Source organism: Amphiura filiformis, chromosome 1 (genome assembly GCF_039555335.1).
Source record: "Amphiura filiformis chromosome 1, Afil_fr2py, whole genome shotgun sequence".
Classification (NCBI taxonomy): domain Eukaryota; kingdom Metazoa; phylum Echinodermata; class Ophiuroidea; order Amphilepidida; family Amphiuridae; genus Amphiura; species Amphiura filiformis.
In genome coordinates this window covers 15,781,020-15,805,488 of record NC_092628.1, presented here as the reverse complement: position 1 = coordinate 15,805,488, position 24,469 = coordinate 15,781,020, and the positions used below count along the sequence as shown (strand labels likewise).

Below are 24,469 nucleotides of genomic sequence, written 5' to 3'. Positions count from 1 at the left end.
TAATTGTGCAGCCACTGTGACATCCCTAATATTAGCACTCGGAGAACTGATGTTCATTGATGTATTTAAAGCGCGACCTTCAACACGAAAAATTGGAGAGGCTTTTATTTAACGGTTAGTTTCCAGGCCATGGAAATTGGTTATTTGCACAATACGAAATACAATAAGTCCCTTTTGCCCAGAGAGCTTTTATAAACATAGAGTGGCAACAGATTACCGAATGCTTTGTTCCTTTGATGCCGATTTGATTTTCCGACAGGCTATTTATAAAAGTGGTACCATTGTTTCGACAGGCTTGTGTGCTTGTGCGGGTCTGAAGTCTATAAAGGAGGCTTTAGCTGTCGATGTAATCTTCTTTATCACCCACCTGATTTTAGGCGCTTCTTTTAAATAAATTGAATGCTCTTCCTGATCGATTACACATCAGAATGTATTAAGGCTGCCAGGTCCACATTATCTATAGTACTCTATAATGGTAATCGCTACGTATATGTAAATATAAGTATAGTCCTATAAAGGTTGTTTTTCACAGATTTCCATTTAATTTTGTTTTAAGAAGGAGATTTGCATAGAAATAGTGGCGTACCCAAAGGGGCGGTGGGGTTTGGGAGGGGCAGATTCTACCCTGTGAGAAGTCTTGGGAGGGGATGAGGGAGGAAGAGGAAGAGGGGAGGAGGGGATATGGATAATGAGAGGGGCCTACAGGAAGGGAGATTGAGGAAAAATTAAGTGAAAGAAATAATGAGAAGTAAATAAAATAATAGAAAGATAAGGACATATTGTTGGAATGAGATGGAGCGTAAGAGAGGACAAAAAAAGAAAGAAAGAAAGAAAGAAAGAAAGAAAGAAAGAAAGAAAGAAAGAAAGAAAGAAAGAAAGAAAGAAAGAAAGAAAGAAAGAAAGAAAGAAAGAAAGAAAGAAAGAAAGAAAGAAGGGTGAAGAAGGGAAGAGAGAGAAGGAGAGCGAGGGAGTGATAAAGTTAGTGTAGGCCTAGGAAAGAATAAGTACAGAGAAAGCAAAGAGAGCGATGATAAATAAGTGTAATAATAATTATTATAGAAATTAAACACATAACATCACTAAGCAGCCATTCTACACTCTCATGAATATTGATTGGCAACATTTTCCAATATGTCAGCGCTCTAATCGGAAACAATAGAACAATAAACCCTACAGAGCGTTGGTTTTGTCTGCCCACACTTTGGTTTAGCTTGTTCATTGCATTCATTACCCAGATAATAATTAAAAGTATGAAAACAATCAACAGCACAATCGGAATAAATCAACACTAAAGCAAAACCTCAAACCAATTGATATTTTTCACAAACATCATCGCTTTTTCGCGATCACGTGATTTAAGTATACGCGGGAAACGGTTACACAGGCTGACATAGCAAGCAAGTAGCACACACTACACTGACTATAGCTATAGCTATTTTAAACTACAGTAACACTGTGAAAACTCAGAAAAGGTTTATACTAAAACGTTCGGCAAATGATGTGGCAGCAAGCAAGTTAACCAGTGGATGATAATTTGTGGTGCGTGGGTTTGGACATTCCGTGTGGCAATTTCTTATCAATTCGTATATCGTCTGCTCATCGTATGTGTCTCTCTATTGTATTAAGTTATTTTTCATCTTGGCGCGCAAATTTGTCATAAAAATCACATACTCATACCTGTGATTATGATCATCAATCAGATTACTCTGAAATCTATAATTGTGAACAGTCAAAACGGCAGATTATTTCATCGCACTATATCTTCTGGATTATAATAGCTGACGATTAGCTCAAAGTGGATTTAACAGGACCGAGGTAAGCAAACTTTTAAATAATAGTAGAGTAATCTACCAAAAAAGGATATAATTATTGTACTTAAAATTGCGCATTAATTTACGAAAACTTTGCTGCTCATGCCCGGAGTGCTTATAACATCCCGCGATCGCCACGTGCACATCCATATTTACATAGTCATACACGATACATCTACCAGAACCAGGATTAGGTTTAGCAGTTTAAGTATGGTATAAAGAATTATAATGCCTTGATTGATATACAAAATTAAAACTAAACAATCACTCGATCGTCATTCGAACATGACTGTAAATAAACACATGTCGATATTATAAACAACAGGTGATAGGACCATTGACCTTCATTCCCTGTACCTTTACTTATATCTATCTACGGTATCACAGTGTCATCGACCCTATATCTTCATGGCAGGAATCGCCATGGTAGGTTAAATCCACAGCCACTATTAGCCATTTGGTTCAAACCTTTAAAGCTCTTTAGAATTAATAATTAGCCGAGGGACATAACTAAGGCTACTCACAATAGCTGGGTAATTGATCTTGGTTGTGCGTGAATAAGCTTGTATACCCCATTGAGGTCAATGGTCATCGACTTTTATACTGCCTACAGTGAGTGCAGCTGTACTACACGCTGTAGTCAATACAGGGTATTACACTATTTACAGGACCAACGCAATATAAAATGGGCAGATTTTGAGTTCAAAGCGCACGGCCAATTTTCAAAGCGCATTCTAGCGACTATCATATCTGTTCAACACGTATTTTCGAGTGTATGAGACCACATCTGGTTTCTTGAGAAAAATTCATTTGCGGGAGATATTCATCAATTTCTAACCCAGTATTCGAAGATTTTCGTCTGATATCAAAATCGTGCATAGCAATTCACGTGTATCGATCCCGTGTATTCATTTTAGTGTCCCTGCTCCACCAAATAATTATTAGCCAGGCGGTGTCGGTGTGCGGTATTAGAGAATAAGCCTAATGACATGACTGACTTATTACGCGTATTTCAGCTGCGGAGATCACTGCCCGCGAAATAAAAGAGCACTAGAGAGGCCGTGCAGCCAAGAGTACTCAATTTCACGATTCAAGTTTAAGTTTATTTGTTTTTATCTCAACATAAACATGAAAAATGGAAAATACAAGATAAAGAATACATTACTAAGATAAACCATAAGAACATATAAATTTCGTTTCCATGGCAACAGTCACACTATTTAAGGATTCTTCATAAAAAGACAAATTTTCACTTGCTGTTTCTTTGAATCTAAATGAAGTAGAAACTTCATATTTGGGGTGGATACTACATGACACATGGATACTTATTATCAATTCATAAAATACAAGGTGTCCCATAAAAAGGTTACTTGTACAAAATGAACCGCATTTTTGACGATACAACAAAACATTGCCATCAGTATTCTTGTCATAGTCTGCTAAGTTTCAATTCCGTGTCTTAAAACTGCTTAAACCAAAATCACTTCCGGGTAACGAGGATACGTCAATAGCAACCAAGTTTCGCGGGAAAAGCAGTGGACCAATTCACCTGTGATCAAGCCATCAGCCAAGATGGCGAAAGCTCAGTTCCGTGAGTAATATGTATTGGATTCGGCTAGCATAATGAACCAGTTTATATATTATTCATGCAGAACAATCCAAGGATTTGTTAAATACGTACACCACACTACTAATGTAAACAAAACACAAAAAGAAACTCCGTACTTATGTAACCCATCATAAACCTAAACCCACGTATGATGTGGCGATTTGATTGAAACAGTTGAATGTGTGCAGCATCTTATTAGCTCTAATTTGATACCACATTTGCTACCAAAACCTCTAAATTGACAAAGATTGATACCAGGATATGAAATTTGGTGCATTTGTAAAAGTTGCAAATTAAAAAAGAAGCATGCGAACATGTAGAGGTGAATTGCAGAATGACATAGCTCGAAACAACCGCTAGGTCATTAACCTTTTCGAAGTATGGCGTGCACAAGAGGGCAGTCTCCAATTTGGGTAAAACCCGGCGAATTCAAAAGACTTTACCCACTTCGTGCAGCGCCATCCTATTGTATCCGCCATATCTCGAAAAGGCTAATATCGATCGTATCATGCCCTAGCATTCATCAGTAAAGCATTGAAACAATTGATGCGTTTTTCAATCGGGCATTTGGGATAGTCGACAGGGGCTATTCGCGACTATTTTGCAACTTTTTAAAATGCACCAAATTCCACATACTGGTATCAATCTTTGTCAATAAGAGCTTTTGGTAGCAAATGCTAACACGTTTCTGCACGCGACCGTTTCAATCCAATTGTCATAAATTGAAAGACTCGCGTCTGACGTCATCTGTCAATCAAACTCGAGCACGGTTTGTTTACAAGTGTCGTGATGATGACTTGCTGAGCGCGGCGGTATAAACCAGGCGCCTTATTGTTAATTTTGCACCTTCACACATACAAACCATCTCAAAAGTTAAGTCTTTATATAGTAGGAAACTTTCTTTCCCGAAGGCACCATGTCAACAATGCCTAAAAAGTTGCATTTTGCCTTGTAAAAGTAGGTAAGTTTTCACCATTTCCTGCTATTCCTTTTCTCCGATCGGCACCAGATAAATCGGCCTTCCTTTACGCGCTATTAACCAATCAAGGATCGTAATTGACAGTCACGTCAGACGCGATAAAGTCTTTTTACTTCTGTCTTTCATTATAGCAGGAGCAGGTTTAGATTTAAGACGCGTTTTGTAATACGGTGTTTCATTTTGTGTTGTGTAAATATAGATGTACCTCATTGCACTGTGAAGCTTACAGACTTCTTTTGTTATATCTAATCAAGAAACCGGAGGTCAGACGATACTAAAAGCTTAAACAGTTTCTTGAAGTAAAGGGTAGAGACAAAGCTATCGATTACAACTATATATCGATAGCTTTGAATACCGACAAGAACCTAGTTATGGCAATGGAAAACTAAGGAAACGTAACCAAAATTAAAACCATGAACTTGAAAACGTCCAATATTTAAGATTTAAGACGAGTTTTGTAATACGGTGTTTCATTTTATTTTGTGTTAACATAGAGGTATCTCATTGCACTGTGAAGCTTACAAACTTCTTTTGTTATATCTAATCAAGAAACCGGAGGTCAGACGATACTAAAAGCTTAAACACTTTAAAGGAAAGGTTTAGGACAAAGCTATCGATAACAACTATAATTGTTATCGACAGCTTTGTATACCGTCAAGACCCTAGCTGTGGCAATGGGAAACTAAGGAAACGAAACCAAAATTGAAACCATGACTTTGAAAATGTCCAATATTTAAGGCGAATCGGAGCCTTTAGGTCATATTAGGTCAAATTTCTCCTGTTTTGTTATACTGTTTCAGTAATTCAGTTCATGTACGTTGATTTTATAGGTAATAAGTCAAGGAAGCCACTCGTCAAATTTATATTTCCACATGTATTGGAGTTATTCAGTTAGGACAAATTGTATGTCAAAACTAAAGGTTTCACTATTTCCCCCTCCCAGTGAAAATCATGCACATGAGGGGAAAATAAAACCCATTATGAGCCTCGTGATCTCACTTATTGAAATTTTCCTATGTGTGTGGACTAAATTTGTTGAGCACAGGCCCCGCTAGCTCAGGCACCGCTCCGTCCCGCCATTAACGATTTCTGTCAATTATATTTTGTGTCATTAGTGAATTATAATCAAAACATATAGAAAGCTGCTTTAAAAGTTCAAGAATTGTTTTGACACAGTTGGATGAAACGGCTTATTCTAAGTAGTAAGTACCAAACAGACTAATAATGTAAGTCTTAAAAAATCTTGTACAAATGACATACCATGTACATATACAATGCTGATTTCAGATTGCAAAGAACTCCCTTTTTCCGTGAATATCAATAGCTCCCAAGAGATGATACCTCTTCACGTACCACATATCCTTCTGGATGAAATCCATAAACCTTCACCAAAGGTTGTGACCTATACTGACTTGTGGGAAGATCAATGTTGTTTGCAACTCTTCGGATTGACTCGTCAGCTTATGGGATAAGCACAAATACTACCTCACATATCCGACATGAATTATTACTTGAAACGTAAGATGCACAACTATAACCGAAGAAGCAGTCTACTTAGATTATTACTTATGTTGTTTTTAATATGCAGAGTGTCAACTTTTGTGATACTAGGCTGGCTTTTTTAAACATAATTGATAGAATATTGAACTCTTTGGGTAATGCATGAAAAAAGTCATGCCAAGTCACGGCGCGTCATTAATTTAGTACATACAAAAGTGAGAGTCCGTATTTTGTCGACGCCCGACGACACAATGTCGCTGATGAGTATTGTGTGTAGGCAGAAGTCGTGACAATTATTAATTAAAAAAAAATTGAAAGTGAGCAACAACCTCATCCAAATATTATCCCCACTTTCTTTCCACAAAAGGAGATAATGGTAACGTCGGAAATTCTCATTGAGCCTGTATACCGGCTCGAGATCCTACGATTGGGAGTTGATGTTTAGGCTATTCAGAATGGAACAACTTTGGATATAGAATTTAACCATATCACCCTTTCCAAAATACCTCTTTTTTGATGTTGCTAATTTTTGTTTAGTTCCACATATACTTTAAGGTACACTTTATTACAAATTAAAATTCGTAAGTCTTACTGCCTGACTCGGCTGTTATTAAAGTTTTTTCTGTACTTATACCGTGATATCAATGGAATTTTCACAACATACATTCTTCCAACTTCAAGGTATTGCAAGCGAAGGCCCAAACTAAGAGTGTAATTTCGGATTGTATTAGTAGTTTAAAGAATAACTACTGATGTTGCTCAAAATATAAAACTAGATCAAAATGTATACGGTTGCATATCAAAATATACAGGTTTTAACTAATAAAGCGTAGAATTATACCAAGATTATTTTAGCACAGAATGCTGTTTTAGCACAGATTGCATGCATATTCGGGATTACCAAAGAATGTTTTAACCCAGATTCCGTTATCCGGGATCACCACAAAGGTGTATCTCTTTAATCATAAAATGTTGTCATTATTTACCACTTACTTACGGACATACTCATATATCACAGATTCTCAGTTTTAATAACACTGTATTTTGGAATTCACACCTGCCAGTATGCCCAAGGTTGTTCTTCTTTCCCACCTTTTCTTATTTTCTGGATGCCATAAAATCAAATTAAACTCCGTATACAGGGCGTGAGTTTCTTGGGGAACCAATATGCGATATTGGGCTTTCACCCGGGCTTTCACCAAACCCGGGGGGGAGGGGCACATCACAAAATTTTGGTGGGTATGCTCCCTCGGAATTGTTAGGTGGTGGGTATAAGGGGGTCTTTTGGAGCTGCGAACAAGTAAAATGGGGACTTTTGGAGCTGCGAACAGTTCAAATCAAGGGTCTTTCTTGGCTTTCTGGTTGAAAAAAAACCTTTCAGAGCTGAAATTATCAAGATCAAGGGTCTTTCGGAGCTATATTTTGGTCGAATATTGGGGGTCTTTCGCAGCTGCGAAATCCAAAAAGGAGGGTCTTTCCGGGGAGCTTAACCGTATGGTCATTTGTGTTGAGTGCCCCCCGGCCACCAAAAACACTAGGAGAAACTAGAACATGGTTGTTTTCTCACCGACATTCTGAAAATCAGTTGCCCGGGATCAGTTGTTTCAGTACTTTTTAGATATTCACTTATTGTTTAACTTAAATGGAAAATATCACGACACCAATGTTTGTTCTAGGTTTTTTGTAGTAACAATTCGCCTGCTGTTAACACTTGCTAAAGTTAATGTCTTTCCAGTGCAGACTTTATACACCTTGCATGGTCTGGGGCGGTTATTTTATAAATGAATTTAGAAGAGCAGCAACGACACCACTTGCATTACATTTCAGATGTTAAAGTGACATCATATGCAAAATTTGAGGAAAAATGAACGAGTCAGTTTTATTTTAGGGCCATTTGTCTATAACTGACCCGTGCGAATTTTCTAAAATTTTCAGAGTATGTAGTATATATAACAAGTAGTTGCCCTACCTGCTCTTCTCCAAAACAATAAAAAGTCCTATACCTCAATGATAATGAAACCTAGGTGATCATACGTAATTTTCTTCCTGTTCCATACGCCCCCTATGGATGGCCATGATCTTCAACACGGGTAGTATGAATTTCAAATATGGCTACCTGAATGGGTAACAACATTTTGAAATTTACACCTGTTTGTGGGAGATTAATTAATCATGTTTTCTATAGAGGGTATATGGATTTGCCAACTCAATCTTAAATTTGTGTTTGTTACAAACGTTTTACATATTAATCAATTCACTGAACTTGCGATTGGTTCATGATGACTTAGAATATTAAAGGATAAAACGGGTATTGCCCGACAGATCACCGTCACACACAGAGGGTGCGTTGTCAGAAAAATCTCCTTAGTAAGAGTATAATACATATTGTTAATCGACTCGACTGTATTATGTTTTTCAATGTGGTTAGAAGTAGATGCGTGTGTGTCATTTAAACTGTTAGTTAGTCAAATTAATAAAAAACATCGCACTTAACGTAGGTTTACGAATATTTATAAGCTAATGTTTTGCGTAAAAGCGTCAAATCATTGATCACTTAACACGAAATTTAAATATTGAACATTAAACGTAAACTAAGAAATAAAATCGTTTTGATTTCAACGAACCATACAGCTTAATATATTTTACACATCAATATTGTTATTTTGAATAAATTTTGTACGAAAGAAAATCCTTATTTTTCAGTTTGTTTGTATCTGTGTAGTTTTTATGATGGTTTTGTTGTTTTAAGGTCATGAGTGAGATGGAAGGGATCATATGTTTCTAGTTTTAGCCATCTAACTAAAACATGCAATGTAATTTTTCGTTGAACCAGATACCCTTAAAGCGGGTGGTTGGAGAGCATGACCAAGGGATGTTTGCAATCAATATTGAGACAAATAATATGAAATGAGTCAAGGAAGTTTATTTATTTCCATTGGTCTTGCGGTTCTCGAGTTAAGGACAATAATATCACCATAAATTCATTGCACAATGGATGGTAACGACACCCCTTATAAAAGCCTTGGTATTTCCTTTATACAATCCATACCGTTGACATGGTTAACGTTGAGTGCCAGCTTTATTTGTTGTAATATTTGGGTGCTAGGTCACGTCGGTTCTACAAAACAGTACATTAGTTGACAACAAATATATTTCACGGCATGCATATACTACATTATATTTTCAATGATTAAGTTTGTTAATTTCTGCTACACCTAATGTTTACGAAGGTATGATCATTAAGTCCAAAATGATAAAAATATAATAAGAAAAGAAACATAACTTCACTTCAAAATATTAATATTGTACAGTTGTACATCTTAACCGATATAATTAACGTACGTATTGTATTTTATAGTTTTATAGTTTTTGTTCGATACTTCTCATTGTATTAGCCACATTGTTACTTTTCATTGTATTAGCCACATTGTTACTTTTCATTGTATTAGCCACATTGTTACTTTTCATTGTATTAGCCACATTGTTACTTTTCATTGAATTAGCCACATTGTTACTTTTCATTGTATTAGCCACATTGTTACTTTTCATTATTAGCCACATTGTTACTTCGTAATGAATTTTAGTGTTGTTTTGCTCAAATATGTAAAATGTTATATGAATTTCCTTCTACCTCTGTTTAGTGACTACCCACAGCCTACAAGCGAATACCTACTAGGACTAGAGGTTTTAGTGCGTAATTAGACTGAAAATATATGAGGTCAAGTTGGTGCACGAATCTGACATCTTAATAGACGAAACTGTGATTTTATTACTGAAAAATGCTTCCCTTTGTTTGATAGATAACTTTTTTTTTTTAAATGTCAGTCCCATAAATTTGTTTTACCAAACTTGATAATAATGAAGAGTTCTGGTCTTCGTCTGACAGATACAAATACGAAAAACCTTTACCATAAATTTGTTCTGGAATCGCTTTAAAACATTAATGCGTTTCGCATCTGCGCTATTTATCGTATTATTTTATTCAGTATTGCAGAGAACTGTAATTTAAAAGGTTTGTCTTCAATAAAGCAATTTAAGCTTTTCCATTTATCATCTGAACATTATGTTAGAGTTATTAATGAAAATAGAAGCATATTTATTTAAGCCCACTTGTGGATTGAACTCAATTTTCTTCGGCCAAGTCGTAAAACATTTTACGGTTAAAATATCATGACAGACGTGTGTGAGAATAAACAAACAACTTTAATGGTAAACTTGTACCTAATAATTATTAGGACACATGTGTGAAGCGTAATTTTTGAGACAGCTTTACATACTGTGCCAATCCGCCCGCAATGTGTAAATGGCACGTCTGAAAGTTAATCATTATCATGATAAAAAGCATAAAAATCATGAATAAATAAGCTTTATGTGAGTCGGCAAATTTAAAGTGACGTCTTCTAAGGTATTATATTTTACACTTGTAGTTACTCGCGGGTCGTAGGGGAGCAGCACCTAGCCGTGTTTGCAATCAAGTATTGACATAAATAAAGCAGACACATTTATTTATACAAGCGATCTCAAGACTTGAGAAATATGCTGTAACTGGGACAGCCCTTGAGTGGTTTCGCTCATATCTTAAAGGATGGTCATCACGTGTGAACATAAACGGCACCATGTCATAGGGCCTGCACTTTGGCTCGACATTTGAAAGGGGCGTGAATTCATTTTTGGATACGCCCCTATTATAATTAGGTAATACTCGACTCACACATTCCCTATATGTATATACATGTACCACATGTAGTCAATCTGTCTGCTTTATCTGTATTGTGCCGTTCTTAAGCAAATACGGTAGTTAAACACGATTTCATCAAACATTATAACAATAGCTCTTTTACAGTGTGCAATCATCCCGGGCAATAATTGGGCAATAATAGAGGATGTGCGTGAAATTATTGATTGGCTCCATACAAAGGAATTGAACCGGTGTCCTTCACCGTAATCATGGCACAATGCAGTGTATTCAATCAAACGTTGTCGTCAACCTATTTGATCGTATTTGTGCATTTGTTATGTGTGTGAGACGAGCTGTCGCGGTAGATTGCAATAGCTTGTACAGTTAGCAGCCTGCACAACCGATTCTTTTGTTTGGCAAGGCTCACTCAGTCATTTAATGAGGCAATACAAACGATCGAATTTGGTGTTGAAATGAGCTAAATTTTTAGTAACACCTTTTCGATGTAAAATTCATTTTCTCGGCCAAATGAAAAGCAATCATTTTCATTTTTTCAGTAAATGTCAGGAAAAATTGTAGTGCTTGATACTGTATTTTTTTCTCAAATTCTAGTGTTAAACTTAGGCGTGAAATTTAGTCATTTAGTGTAAGATTTTCGATTTTGATAGGCTTAAACTCTGTCCGCGAGCCTTTTTTTGGATCAACCTTTTAGCTTTTCAAAGTAAGATAGTTCGCTAATGAAGGATTTTTCCCAACTTTCTAACGCACATCACCGTGAGCGATATATCATAGTTTTGTCAGAATTTCCGTTTTGATTTCACCATCTTTCACTGTCGGCTGAAAAAATTTCTAAATCAACACGTGAAATCTAAGGCTAGTACCAGCATTGTGGATCGATATCCCTGGGTTTAATAGGAATACCGGCATGGCTATAGTGTTGCCAGAACTTCAATATAGCAAAGAAATTCCCAGACCTATAGCGCTCCTACTGATCATGTTTAACCAGAACACCCAATTGGGGATTTAATCGCTGGTCGGGCAATTTGCTTTCAATGAAAAATTGACCTGGATAACAACAAAGGAAATATCGACCATTTCTGCTGGTTGCTCTCGAGATAAAAGTACTCACCATTGCCTACTTTTACTTAGTTTGACATTTTCGGAGCATCAATGGAAAAAGGGTAAAACAAAAACGGAAATTCTGACAAAACTATAACATATAGACCTACACGATGTGCTTTACAGAGGTGGGAAATATCTTTCTTTAGCAAACTATGTTAGTTTGAGACGCTAAAACATGAATTCCGTAAAAAGCTCGCAGGCGAATTCAAGGCCTATAAAATCAAAAATATCACACTAAAAGACACAATTTGATGCTTAATTTTAACACCAGGATTTTTAAAAAATGTATATCCAAGCACCAAGTTTTTAACTGACATTACTGAAGAAAAAAAAAATATTGCTTTATATTTGACCGAGAAAATTAATTTCATAGCAAAAAGGTGTATCTCTGAATTGTGCTGATTTTTACATGTATCGATCGACTTTTAGCGCGACTAAGCATTTCTAAAGAATTGGTTGTCCAGGCGGCAGACTGTGTAATCATGCTTTTGTTGAATGAATTTGAGTACTCCGCCATATTTACGGTATGATACGTCATAATCTAGGTGATTATTTGCATTGGATGTCTTGAATACGCTGGCGAGGTTGTGTAATAATCGGATTAATGCTATAACAGTAGGTGAATACAAGTTTTGAATATATCGCGTTGCAAAGCCCCATTCAGTGATCCCAGCGAAAGTGAAAAAAAAATCAAATTGTTACTTTAAAAAATTTTTTTAATGAACAAAATTGGCACAAAACCCAAGAAAACGGCAGTATTGACGAAGTTGAAGCCCCATTCAAATACATGTAGCTAATTCATATATACTGTCAGTATACATGTATAAATTACAGATTCACGTAAATGCATTATTTTTGTCTTAAATAGGCCTACACGGCTTAGGGCTGAACCACTAGCAGAAGACACCAAGTTGATGTTTTATGACCTTTGACATTCTTTTGTAGCGAGTGACATGGTCAGTTCAATTCACGCCGAGTGTCCTTGACAGGTTTAACTCTGCTTCGGTGGTCATGAAAGAATTCAAAAGATAACCTCTGCCCCAACAATCCCAAGCAATTGTCTGAAACTGCTCTTCGGATGATGTATCATAAGAACTCAGTCGTCAAATGATGATAGTCATATAATGACCAAAAGATTATTACTGACTATATCATTGAAGACTGAGTTCCGCAGTCTTGTACAAAATCTGAATTTTGATGATTTACGATCGTCCGGATGAAAAAAAATCACTGAATGGGCCGTTAGTTCCCTTCTCTCCTTACACTGGCAATATGGATCAAAGAAAAATAAAGAAAAAAATAAAGAAAACAAGAAAGAAAAAAAAGACAAAGAAAAGAAACAATAAAAGAAAAACAAATATGAAAAGTTCGAACAATATTTGGTTTATAAAATTAATGTGACCGTGATGAGGCTCGAACTCATCACCTTCCGATTTAAAGTTCGAAGCGCTAGTGTACCAAATTCTGATGCCTTACCAAGTGAGCTGTGCTCCTGAGATACGAAATAAAAATAAAATAATACACTGTATACCTGCTTGTGTCGGTAATTGATTTGCTCAAATTCCATAATGGTACAGTGCAACAGAGCAAAAATGCCCAAAATTTAAAAGCTATATAATTTATGACCACTATACACTACACATAAAAATACTAATACAAGGGAATTTCAACGTAAGAATCCAAACAATTAAGTACCAACATGCACAGCTTTGTCCTTATATCACATTTGGGTTTTTAACAAAATGTTATCAAACCTCTACTGTGATTGGCAGCTGCACAAGGCATCTCTTTGATATCTGATCATGGCCATCCATTCAGCAAGTGGCTACTAACTGACCTTGACAGGCTTGAATGAGCACTGTCATCTGCTACAAAACCATCACACTCTAGGACTACACCACATTTCGCCATACTGCATTCTAGAAACGCTTGCTGTTAGAATAAGAAACATTTTAATGCTAAATTATTGCACATTCTAGGGAAGCGTGGTTACCGTTTTGAAATAACCGAGTGAGAGGGTTTTCAAGAAGATATTTTTCCTGTCAAAACTGAAGCATCCTCTGTATAAAAGAAAATATGAATATTAACTGCACATCATATATATAACGATTCGTGATACCCAATTGTGGCACATTTGAGGTCGTTTATGAGGCAGAGAATTTTATTTCAATTTTATATACGCCAAAATATGTTTTTAATTGAGCAAGAATAAGGATAGAAAAAACGTTGAAAATTCTATGTATAAATAACATTAGACCCGGCAAAAGATTACTGTTTCGTTTTTATGGTAATCTAATCTTTTATTTCCTGAAGAAACATTTGGGGTCTAAAATGGATTTTTTATGTAATTGATAAAAACATCGAACGTGTATACAAGAAAAATGGTAGGTTCCTCTATAGTATTTTACTGACCATGGAAATGTACTGCCACCGTGCGAGCACATGTCAAAATCGATATAATGTATTGTCCATATAGACGCGCATTTATCATGTTTATTGTCGGATTAACAACAATTGAGCGCTATTAATACACATTAATGTTTTTAGGCAAATAAAATTCCAAAATATGGTACGTTTTCTGCTTTTGCTTGTCACGTGGTAGGCCTATATTGAAGTTGCGATTATATCTTCAAATACGTTTCATAAAAGATTCCATCAAGACAAGTGGCCGAGTGGTCTAAGGCGCTAGGCTCATAGAGCATCTCCAAAGCGGCGTGGTGCGCCGTGAGTTCGAACCCCGCCTCTGCCAAACTTTAAAAGAAGTAAAATTAAAATTTAACTTTTTTTAAATTTCATATTGGGGAAATGTGACTGGGAGAATTTATGTATGGCTTGGAGTGGTGTGCTCTAGGACCTGGTCACTCCATAATGCTACAGGGAGCACAGTACTTTGACAATGGAGTGAAAGACTATTACTATTGATTAGGCGCGGATTTTAAAAGTACAGCTCCTATAGCAAAAAATTGGAATAGAATGTTTGGAATCATGTAACTAAAGTACTAAATGCATTCTGCAAAATGCGCTCTGACCAATTTATAAAGCATTTCATTAGCTTTAGTTTGACATATTGTTTGACATATTTGGAATTATGGTAAATCATTAAATAAAATATTTATTAATTAATCAATTATGTCGATTAATTAAAAATTTAATGCAAATATGCATATTTTCTCTGACAGAATTGTAGGATTTGACAAGAGCCATCTTTCTTGTAAGTTTGATTCTTATAACATACCAGTATCGTATTGCGTCCCGTTATAGTTGCAGAAAAAAATACGCGTGCAGGACACACATACGCACACCCCCCCACACACCCAGAGGATCGTACCGTTTTACAATCGTATAACATTCATTGGCGCTAGTAGTAGTAAATTTCAATTTTCTTTGCTTTACCTCACTTGTTCTGCTCGAAATTAAAAGGGGACATATCTGACAGTAAAAGCTTACATTTTATGGAAATTATGTTTAACTATTTGCTTAAACAGCACAAAACAGATAAAGCAGACAAATTTACTATACATAGGCCTATACATGTATGGTATCTGTATGCCAGGGACTGTTTAAGAATATAACATTAGATTTATGATATTTACTTCGAGGACTGTTATTTATCAAAAATGTGAAAAATATCAAATTTTAATAATTTGTCATAAAATTTGTATTATATCGTGAATTTCAAACAATGAAATTTATTTGATATCAGAAAGACATTCTTCGTATTCAGAATGCAATTCGATATGTCTGATGTGCTCTCATGTCCCACAAAAATACTATCGAAACGCTCAAAACAGATCCCTTAATTTGGTTAATTTTCTTTTCTTGTTTTTTCTTTATTTTTCTTTGATTTATTGCCAGGGTAAGGAGAGGAGGAACTAAAGGCCCATTCAGTGATTTTTTGATTTTTTTCATCCCGACGATCGTAAAAATCATCAAAATTCAGATTTTGGATACTAGACTGCGGAACTCAGTCTTCAATGATAGTCAGTCATTTTTATATTTTGGACATTATTATGACTATCATTTGAGGACTGAGTTCTTATGATCCGAGGAGCAGTTTCAGACAATTGCTTGGGATTATTGGGGCAGAGGTTATCTTTTGAATTCTTTCATGACCACTGAAGCATAGTCAAACCTGTCAAGGACACTCGGCGTGAATTGAAAGACCATGTCACTCGCCGCAAAAGAATGTCAAAGGTCATAAAACACCACTTTTGTGTCTTCTGCTATCTAATGGCCCTTTCGTCATTGTCATAGATGTGCTAACATAGCTTGCTAGTGCAGTGGTTCAGCCGAAAGCCGCGCCGTGTGTCTAAGACAAAAAATAATGCATTTACGTGAGTCTGTAATTTATATACCGGTACTATACTGACAGTATATAAATTAGCTACATGTATTTGAATGGGGCTTCAACTTCGTCAATACTGTCGTTTTCCTGTTTTGTTTTTTTGCCATTTGTTTTTCATTTTAAAAAATTATAAACGTAACAATTTGATTTTTTTTTCACTTTCGCTGGGATCACTGAATGGGACTTTATAGCGCGGATTATTCAAAACTTGTTTTTACCTACTGCTATATAGTATTAATCCGATTATTACATAACTTTTCCAGCGTATTCAAGACATAGGTTATGTAGGGATAAACTGTACATGGGTATAGAGGTCCTGCATGCTTTTATCGATTGGCTCCAAACAAAGGATTTGAACCGGTGTCCTTCACCGTAATCACGGCGCAGTAGCCTACAGTCCATTCAATCAAATGTTGTCAGTGTGCGAGACGAACGATGTATAAATCTGGAGGTCACATCATCACTTATCATGCTTAATTGCTTATTGTAAAAAGTTTGTCCAATGCATATACTGTGTGTATTGTTCCCGGGTATTGTCAATACAGTCAAGCAAACAGGTATTATATTTTGAAAAGGCCGCTATAGTATATTCACAGGGGTGTCTTGAATGGCCAATCATATGGGACATAATCAAATTGCAGTGACTGCTTCCTTTGTTACCACATGTCAGTCATCTTGTGATTATTGGACCATGTAAACCTGCAAAAAACGAGCCAAAGTGCAGGCCCTATGCAGACCCAGTTACTACTGATTTCGGACTGCCACAAGGATCAGTCCTCGGACCTCTTTTGTTCACCACATATTCCAAGCCCATCGGTGACATTGCGAGGAAACACGGCATCGATTACCATCAGTATGCAGATGACTCGCAATTGTATGTTGCTTTTAACCCGCGTAATCCTGACGACATCATCAAGGCTTTGAACAAGATATCATGCTGCATTGCTGACATAAAATCTTGCCTCACCGCCAATTATCTGAAACTCAACGACTCCAAGACTGAGTTTTTCATTGCAGCATCAAATCATAATCTCAAGCTCCTGGACACACAGAACATTCAACTCACCATCGGTGACTCCACAATCAATCTGTCTTCTGTCATTCGCAACCTGGGTTGTCACTTTGATTCCAACATGTCTCTTACTGCTCATGTTAACATTCTCCGCAGAAATACGCTCTTCCAGATAAAGAACTTGTGGCGTATACGGTGTTACATCAATCAAGAGACCTGCCATCATGCAGTAAGAGCACTGATACTCTCCAGGCTCGACTATTGTAACGCACTCTTCCTTCAGCTCTCTGCAAAAGACATAAGCCGTCTCCAAAGACTTCAGAACTCCGCCGCGCGTGTCATCTTTGCCGTTGGGCGTCGAGTCGAAGCTCACCCATTAGTCTCATCTCTCCACTGGCTCAGCATTGATAAACGTATCAGTTTCAAAATTCTTCTGTATATCTTCAAGTCTCTCAACAACCTTGCTCCGAAGTACATCTCCAACAAACTGACTCCTTATATTCCTCAAAGAACTCTCAGATCAAGTAATGACACCACACGTCTCCTGGCTGATAGATCCATCAGTGTCGCCGGTGATCGTCGTTTCCCTGTAGCTGGTGTTAAGCGCTGGAACTCATTACCAACAGAAATCAGACTTTCGCCATCGGTCACTCTTTTCAAACAGAGACTCAAAACTTATTTATTCTGAACTGTTTTATTCTGAACTGGTTTTCTTATGTATTTGTTTTTTATTGTAAGCGCAACGATGCTTCCTTTGCGAATTGCGCCCTAAGAACTTTGTAGTAGTAGTAGTAGTAGTAGTATAAGGTAATTCCCGCTTCAAATGCACAATATTTCTCGGGACGGGGAAAACACCCAAAAAATTTGGTCTTAACTCAAGAAATGCATGACGCGATCGATTATTGGTTTTCTTGACCCATTTCCTATAGGATCAATGTATTAACATTTAGAAGTACACTGCAGGGTTTTTGTTACATGGCTAAAACTGGATGTCTCTTTCCATCTCACTCGCCTTTAAATAAAGCAACGTTTGTATTGAAACACTCCTGGTTATGTCCCAGCACGGTTGTAAATGTATAATGCATGTGGTAACAAGGACAATCTGCCACACTAAATCCCACGAGACTGCCGGAATCACGATTCGATATTGTAAAACGCTACTTTATTTGTGTACATGAAACGCGTCGTCCTTTTTCCCGTTGGGTTTCCACAATATTGTCACAGCAAATAGCCTGGTCATAGTCAGTTTCTTTCTTGGTCCCTAAGGCCCAATGAATACTGTATCTTTAAGAAAGCAAATACCGTATTGCTGACAAACTATACAGGTGAATGCTCGGTACAAGAAGGTGGTTGTGGTGATAAGAGGTTACATAACATCTTAAAGTTTTGTGTGGACTGGTGTTAAGCGAGCTTCAGACTCCGTATTGTACGCACAATATTGTATGTGCAATACTTTTCGTGACGTCAAAAAGTATTACACGTGCAATAAATATACGTGCCACGACTAGTTGAATCCGATTAAATAACGCGCTATAACCCTGACGGTTCATTGTTTGCTAAATCCAAGCGAGGACACCAGAAAATCTATGCAAGATAAATTTCTGCTGCTGATGATGAAAAATCCTAGAGTGCGTTTGGAGGTGTTTTCTGCACTTTACCAGTAGCCCTAATAAATTCATAAAACAATAAAAATCAAATAAAGATTTAGGGCAAATGTTTTTACTCACTGCTCATCTGATCCACTTTCCCAGGAAACTAAATACCGATGCTCCTTAGTTTTTCCCTGACTTTCCAGACATAATTATGAGTAAACATCAAATTTAATGTTTACAAAACAATCAAATATATATACATTCGTTTGCATTTTGTACATAAATATTAATATTAATAATGTACAAACATTAAAAAAGGGGGGCCTAAGAGTAGGCTATGTCTATCTTTAATCATATACTAATTCCGCCATGCCCAAACATATTTTATATATATATGAATCGTGTAATGCTGTACCCAAATGAAAGCAAGGACATTTGGTGTTCAAAGTATTGTTTTAGAATGCAAAGGAGTCCTAAATGTTATCCTGGCACAGGACACTGATTAATGTAAATTCGACCCATAGTTATTTTATCTACTTTTGCCAGCATTCAACCTGTTCAATGTGATTTGTGCCTATTTTTTAATACAATTCCGAAATCTGACGTATCAATGTTGTATCGTCCACAAACTATGATCCGAGACTATTTCATTTGACACGGTTGTATGGATTTCAAAAGATCGGTCCTATCAGGGGCGGCGCCAGGGTATTTTGATAGGGGGGGGGGCAAAAGAATTTTGGAAATTTGATATGCGGCGCGACAGCGCTGGCCATCGCGCTTGCGCGACGCAGGGGGGGTGTCTGAGGGGGGATGTGCCCCCCTGAGAATTTGGAAAATTTTCAAAATGAAAGCACAAATGAAGCCATTTGATGCACCATTTTCATCCTTTTTAGGGTTATTTATTTATTTTCCAACCGCATATTTTTATGGATTTCATTCACGGACCGGGCCCGACTTTCAGCCTGCTGGTTTTAGGCATAGACCTACTCGATTAGTTACTCCAGCACTACCTTTTGGTAACAAAATAAATTCATGGTACAAATGTGCACGAAGTGAAATATGGTGGAAACAGTATTGGCAATTTTTAGGCTAAAATGGCCAAATATGAGGTTACTTTGGTCAGAAACCCACATACAGGCATCAACATTGGGGAATGATTGTAGGCCTATATGGACCATGTACCCTATCAAAATATTGTGGGGATTTATACCCCACATCCCGGGTCGGATCTACGCCTCTGGTCGCAACGCGGTGTATGCCTATGTTAAGTCAGTTGCATTGTATATGATATGCTGGTTTTTTTTGTATAAATTGGCACGATATCAAAAAATGATATGAATGGGGGTGTCTTGAGGTTGGAAATATTTCAGGAGCGTAGGCGGGAGGTACATGTAGTTGCCCCCTAATCACTAAAAGCCGAGAAGGTCCGCTTTGCGAGCGTAGCGAGTGAAAAAAAAAGGTTTTTTTTATGCTTCAGTCAGAAAATGACAAAATTTGCCCATTCGCGAGTGTAGCGAGCGAAAAAATTAGGTTCTTTATGCTTTCTTGGTCAAAATTTTAGGAAAAGGTCCAAAATAGGTCCACCTTTTCAAAATATCAGCCCCCAATAAATCCTGGCTACGCCCCTGGCCGGCCGTAATTAAGCCAATTGCTTATTTATATTGGTGCATAATTTTTACACTATTTCTGAGAGAGGCGTTCTAGTATATAGGTTTTGGATATACAATGTGATGAAACCCTGTAAAAGTTGTGTGATATCGGTCTGAAAGTAAACTTATTTATAATGATCAATTGCTGCATGATACAGACCTGCATGTGTTGCCGCGCCTGGAAAGTGACGTAGCCATGGATTTTTCCAAAGTAGTTGGGAGAAAAGGCAAGAGAGGCCATGTGACTTTTATGGGGGAAAATGTGCCGAAAATGGGCCCAAAATATAAAAACCAACAACTTTAAAACCGCGTAGGTCAGCATTCCACAAGGGGCAAGATGTCCGAAGGGGGAGTTTCCTCCTTCTAACCATGGCCAGGGAGGGGAATGGCTCCTTTTCTTCTCCTCCCTCCTCTCTTTCTCTCCCCTCCCTTTTCTCTCTCCTTCTTCTCTTTCTCTTTTCCTTCCTTTTACCTCTTTTTTGAAAATCATAGGGGGGGCAATTGCCCCCCTTGCCCCCCCTGTGGCGCCGCCCCTGGGTCCTATAATAGATATCGATTAGAGAATTACAGCAAGAGGCTTTGAGGATGCCGTAATCCTCTTGACAATCAACCAATCAGAGAGACATATTTCAGAATTATGTTCGTATAGTTGAAACTCTTTCAACTCTGAAATATATATTTCAAGTAATCTCGTTTCACATTAAGGGGGTACTACACCCATGCATTTTTTTTTTTTGCATTTTTTTTGCATTTTGTGAAGAAATGAGAAAAAGAAATTGGACAAAGTGGTATGCAAAATGAAGGGGCAAATCTTCTCGTTCAATTGGTGGCATCAGAATCAATGAAGCGTACATGCTTCTAATGATATAAGCCAAAAGGTGGTACATCACTGATGTTTTAAATTCACTTCATTTTGGAAAGCTTACTATCAACGGATTTCGTTAAAATTTTGGATATGTGTTGCTAACACATTTGGGAAATAATGTTGATATGTAAAATGGGAATAAACGGTCCCTGATCTCTTTTATGACTTCATGAACTTGGTGCTCCACAACTATCAAAAAACGAACCGGTTAAAATGCTTCTATTTTCAATGTTGAGCTATATTTTGTATTTTGAACTTGCGACACTATTTCACTGAAACTTAATTAAGCCATAGGTAACAGGTTACCACAACCACACTACAGCAATGTTGAAAAAGATTGTATTTTTGTCACCCATACCACCATATTAGGTAGTTTTCCGTAAGCTTCATTTTTCTGATTTTGGTAACTATTTTATATTTATTTGCCCAATTCATCTCAACTAGGCAATCTAAATTGTACTCACCATTTACATCCCAAGGTATTTTATTATATCCACCTCACATATTTCCATTATATATCCAGTAACAGACAAAATATCAAAATTGATGCCTCATTATGACATGTATGATATCACAGACTACCACATGTTGATGCCTGAATTTGACCTGAACCAATTGACCTATAACCTGACCTTTGATGACCTTATAGCCTTTTTTAATCTCTTTTCCTAACACCACATTATAGAAGATAAATACATGGTGTACTATTAAATTGTCTATGTGGAAGAGATTAGGCCTATTTAATTTATTCAGTGTTATAATCAGTGAGTACATTTCTATAGATGGTATAACAAAGGATTTAATGTATTCTATTCATGCCCCTACTTGAACATGTTGAAAAGAATAAATTATGGACAATTTATGGTTTGTTATGAAACACGCATCTGAGTTACCAGGATACATGTAAACAAAAAATATATAGGGCTAAAATGACTTACTATACAATGGTTTAAAAGCACCTTTTTTTATTATTATTTTATTATTTTCTTTATTTCACATGATCCGTGCATATATTGCCTAGCTATAAATGAAAAAATATTTTTTTAGACCAATCAAACCAATACATGGGTGTAGTACGCCCTTAACACGTTTATGGATGTATTGGGATGACCATAAGTAGGTCTATAACATACACCATCATAACATGCCTCAACGATATCAACATGTAAAAAGCTGTTGCAAATTCATAACACAACGTGTTATAATGTATAATGTTATATGCCAAAACTTTAAAAAACAATAAAAATATCAGTATCAATCAAATCAAAACCAGAATAAATACATAGGCCTACAAATAATACTTAAGAAACTGACTAAATCAATATATGACTAAATGTCAGTATAAATTAATCGCTAAATCAATTAATCAATCAGTAATCAATCAATCAATAAATAAATAAATAAATAAATAAACAAATAAATAAATAAACAAATAGGCCTAAATAAATAAATCTATAAATAAATAAATAAATAAGAACTGAATGTGCCATTTATATTATTATTACAATTTTAATATTATTAATATCGTTAGTATTAATAGGCCTTTTAATATTAAGTACAGTTGAATACAAAAAGACATAAAAAGATGTTCATCATTCCGTGCACGAACACTCACTAAATTTACCACTCTTAGAAATTTGGCAACTACGTATCAATTAAGCAACCAATGATTGTAGCACAATATATATTTTCCCGGTACATACTATTTATTGCACGTGTAATACTTTTTGACGTCACGAAAAGTATTGTACATACAATATTGTACGTACAATACGGAGTCTGAAGCGCGCTTTATAAAGGTGTTTTGGTCATGTACACTAATTATTGATTACCCTTTGGATCGGTTTCAAATCAAGGACCTTTGTCATATTATTTGGTCGACTTTTCAAGCATCATTCAATGACCTGAGTATCATACATCAAAAGATAAAATAAAAATATAGTTTGTGTTGGCTAAGTTGAAAATACTCTTTGTGTCAACTATTGGTGTCATTTGTTTAAGTAGAAGCATTAAGTGCACGGTTTGGTGTCATACAGGGTTCACAATAAGCCCCCGCCCAAGATATTTTGGTATAATTCAACAACTACTGGATCAATTCTCTTGTTTTAATTATTAGTTATGCATCAAGTGAGCGGGTTTTTGTTGCTTCCTTTTATCATCGTCACTTAGAAATACATCGATTTTGGTGGAAAAGCGAAATAATCAAAAAGCAATGTTTCTTTTTTGTGTTAAGTTCATGATTTAGGTTTCACACATTCCAAACGTGTTTTAGGTTCAGTGGGTGATTAAGACATTTATGAAATTTTATGCACAAACAAACGTTGCACTTTTCTACAAAGTCTTCACGTGACTTGGTATATAGATTTTCAATGATGAATTCAGATTGCAAAGAACGTGTCTTTTTTTGTGAATATCAAAAGCTTCCCTAATTATACTTTTCCACATCCAACATATTCTTCTGGATAAAACCCATAAGTCTTCACCATCGGTTCTGGACGTTGACCTCTACTTACTTGAGGACAGATCAAAGTTATAAGCAACTCTTCCATTATTGACTCGTCAGCTTATGGGATAAATACAAATGCTGCCTCACAGATCCGTCATGAATTATTACTTGAAACGTATGATGCTTTTGTCAATATAATTGATAGAATAATGAACTCTTTGAGTAAATGAATAAAGTCATCATGCCAAGTCACAGTTTTTCATTTATTTAATACTAGTAAAGGTGTTCGGATATCGTTGATATCCAGCGCTGCTAATGAGTATTTGGAAGGCAGAAGTCTTGACAGCTATTGATTTTAAAATAACGGAAGTGATCAACAGCCTCGTCCCAACATTGATGCCATCAAAATGCGATTCTATTATTTTTCTCATTGATCCTGTCAACTATAAAGGCTTAAATATGTTCTGTGTGGATTTTGTAAGCCAAAATGTATACTGGTAGAGATCCTCACGGTTGGGAGTGGAGGTTAAGGTCCCGGGTTAAGGTAATGCAGGTAAGAAAGAAACAGCGTGTGATATACAATTCGACCTTCCTAATTTCCAAAATACCTTTTTTATAATGTTCCCAAGTTTTGTTTAGTTCCCCATCATATGCCATACGTAACCATAAGCTGCATAGAAATAATATATTTAGACATATACATTCAGGTATTAATTCACCTTTTAAGTGTTAGCTCTTTAGCTCTTAAGACAGACTCTTTCTGTTTACATTTTTCGTACTTTACCCGCCATATCAATGGAAGTGACAAAACGTGCATTCGTTCAACTTCAATGTATTGTGAAGGCATGCCAACACAAGCTT

The 24,469-nt window shown here is 36.4% G+C and overlaps 1 protein-coding gene across 1 annotated transcript in view; it reads left to right on the top strand.

Annotated features, from left to right (window-relative positions):
- The first annotated feature begins 1,376 nt into the window (after nt 1–1,376).
- LOC140159026 (thyrostimulin alpha-2 subunit-like) overlaps nt 1,377–24,469 on the top strand; it is a 183,465-nt gene continuing 160,372 nt past the window's right edge. The window contains exon 1 of the mRNA XM_072182386.1: nt 1,377–1,815. The gene's annotated coding sequence lies outside the window, so the exon portion shown is untranslated. The remainder of the gene's footprint in view (nt 1,816–24,469) is intronic.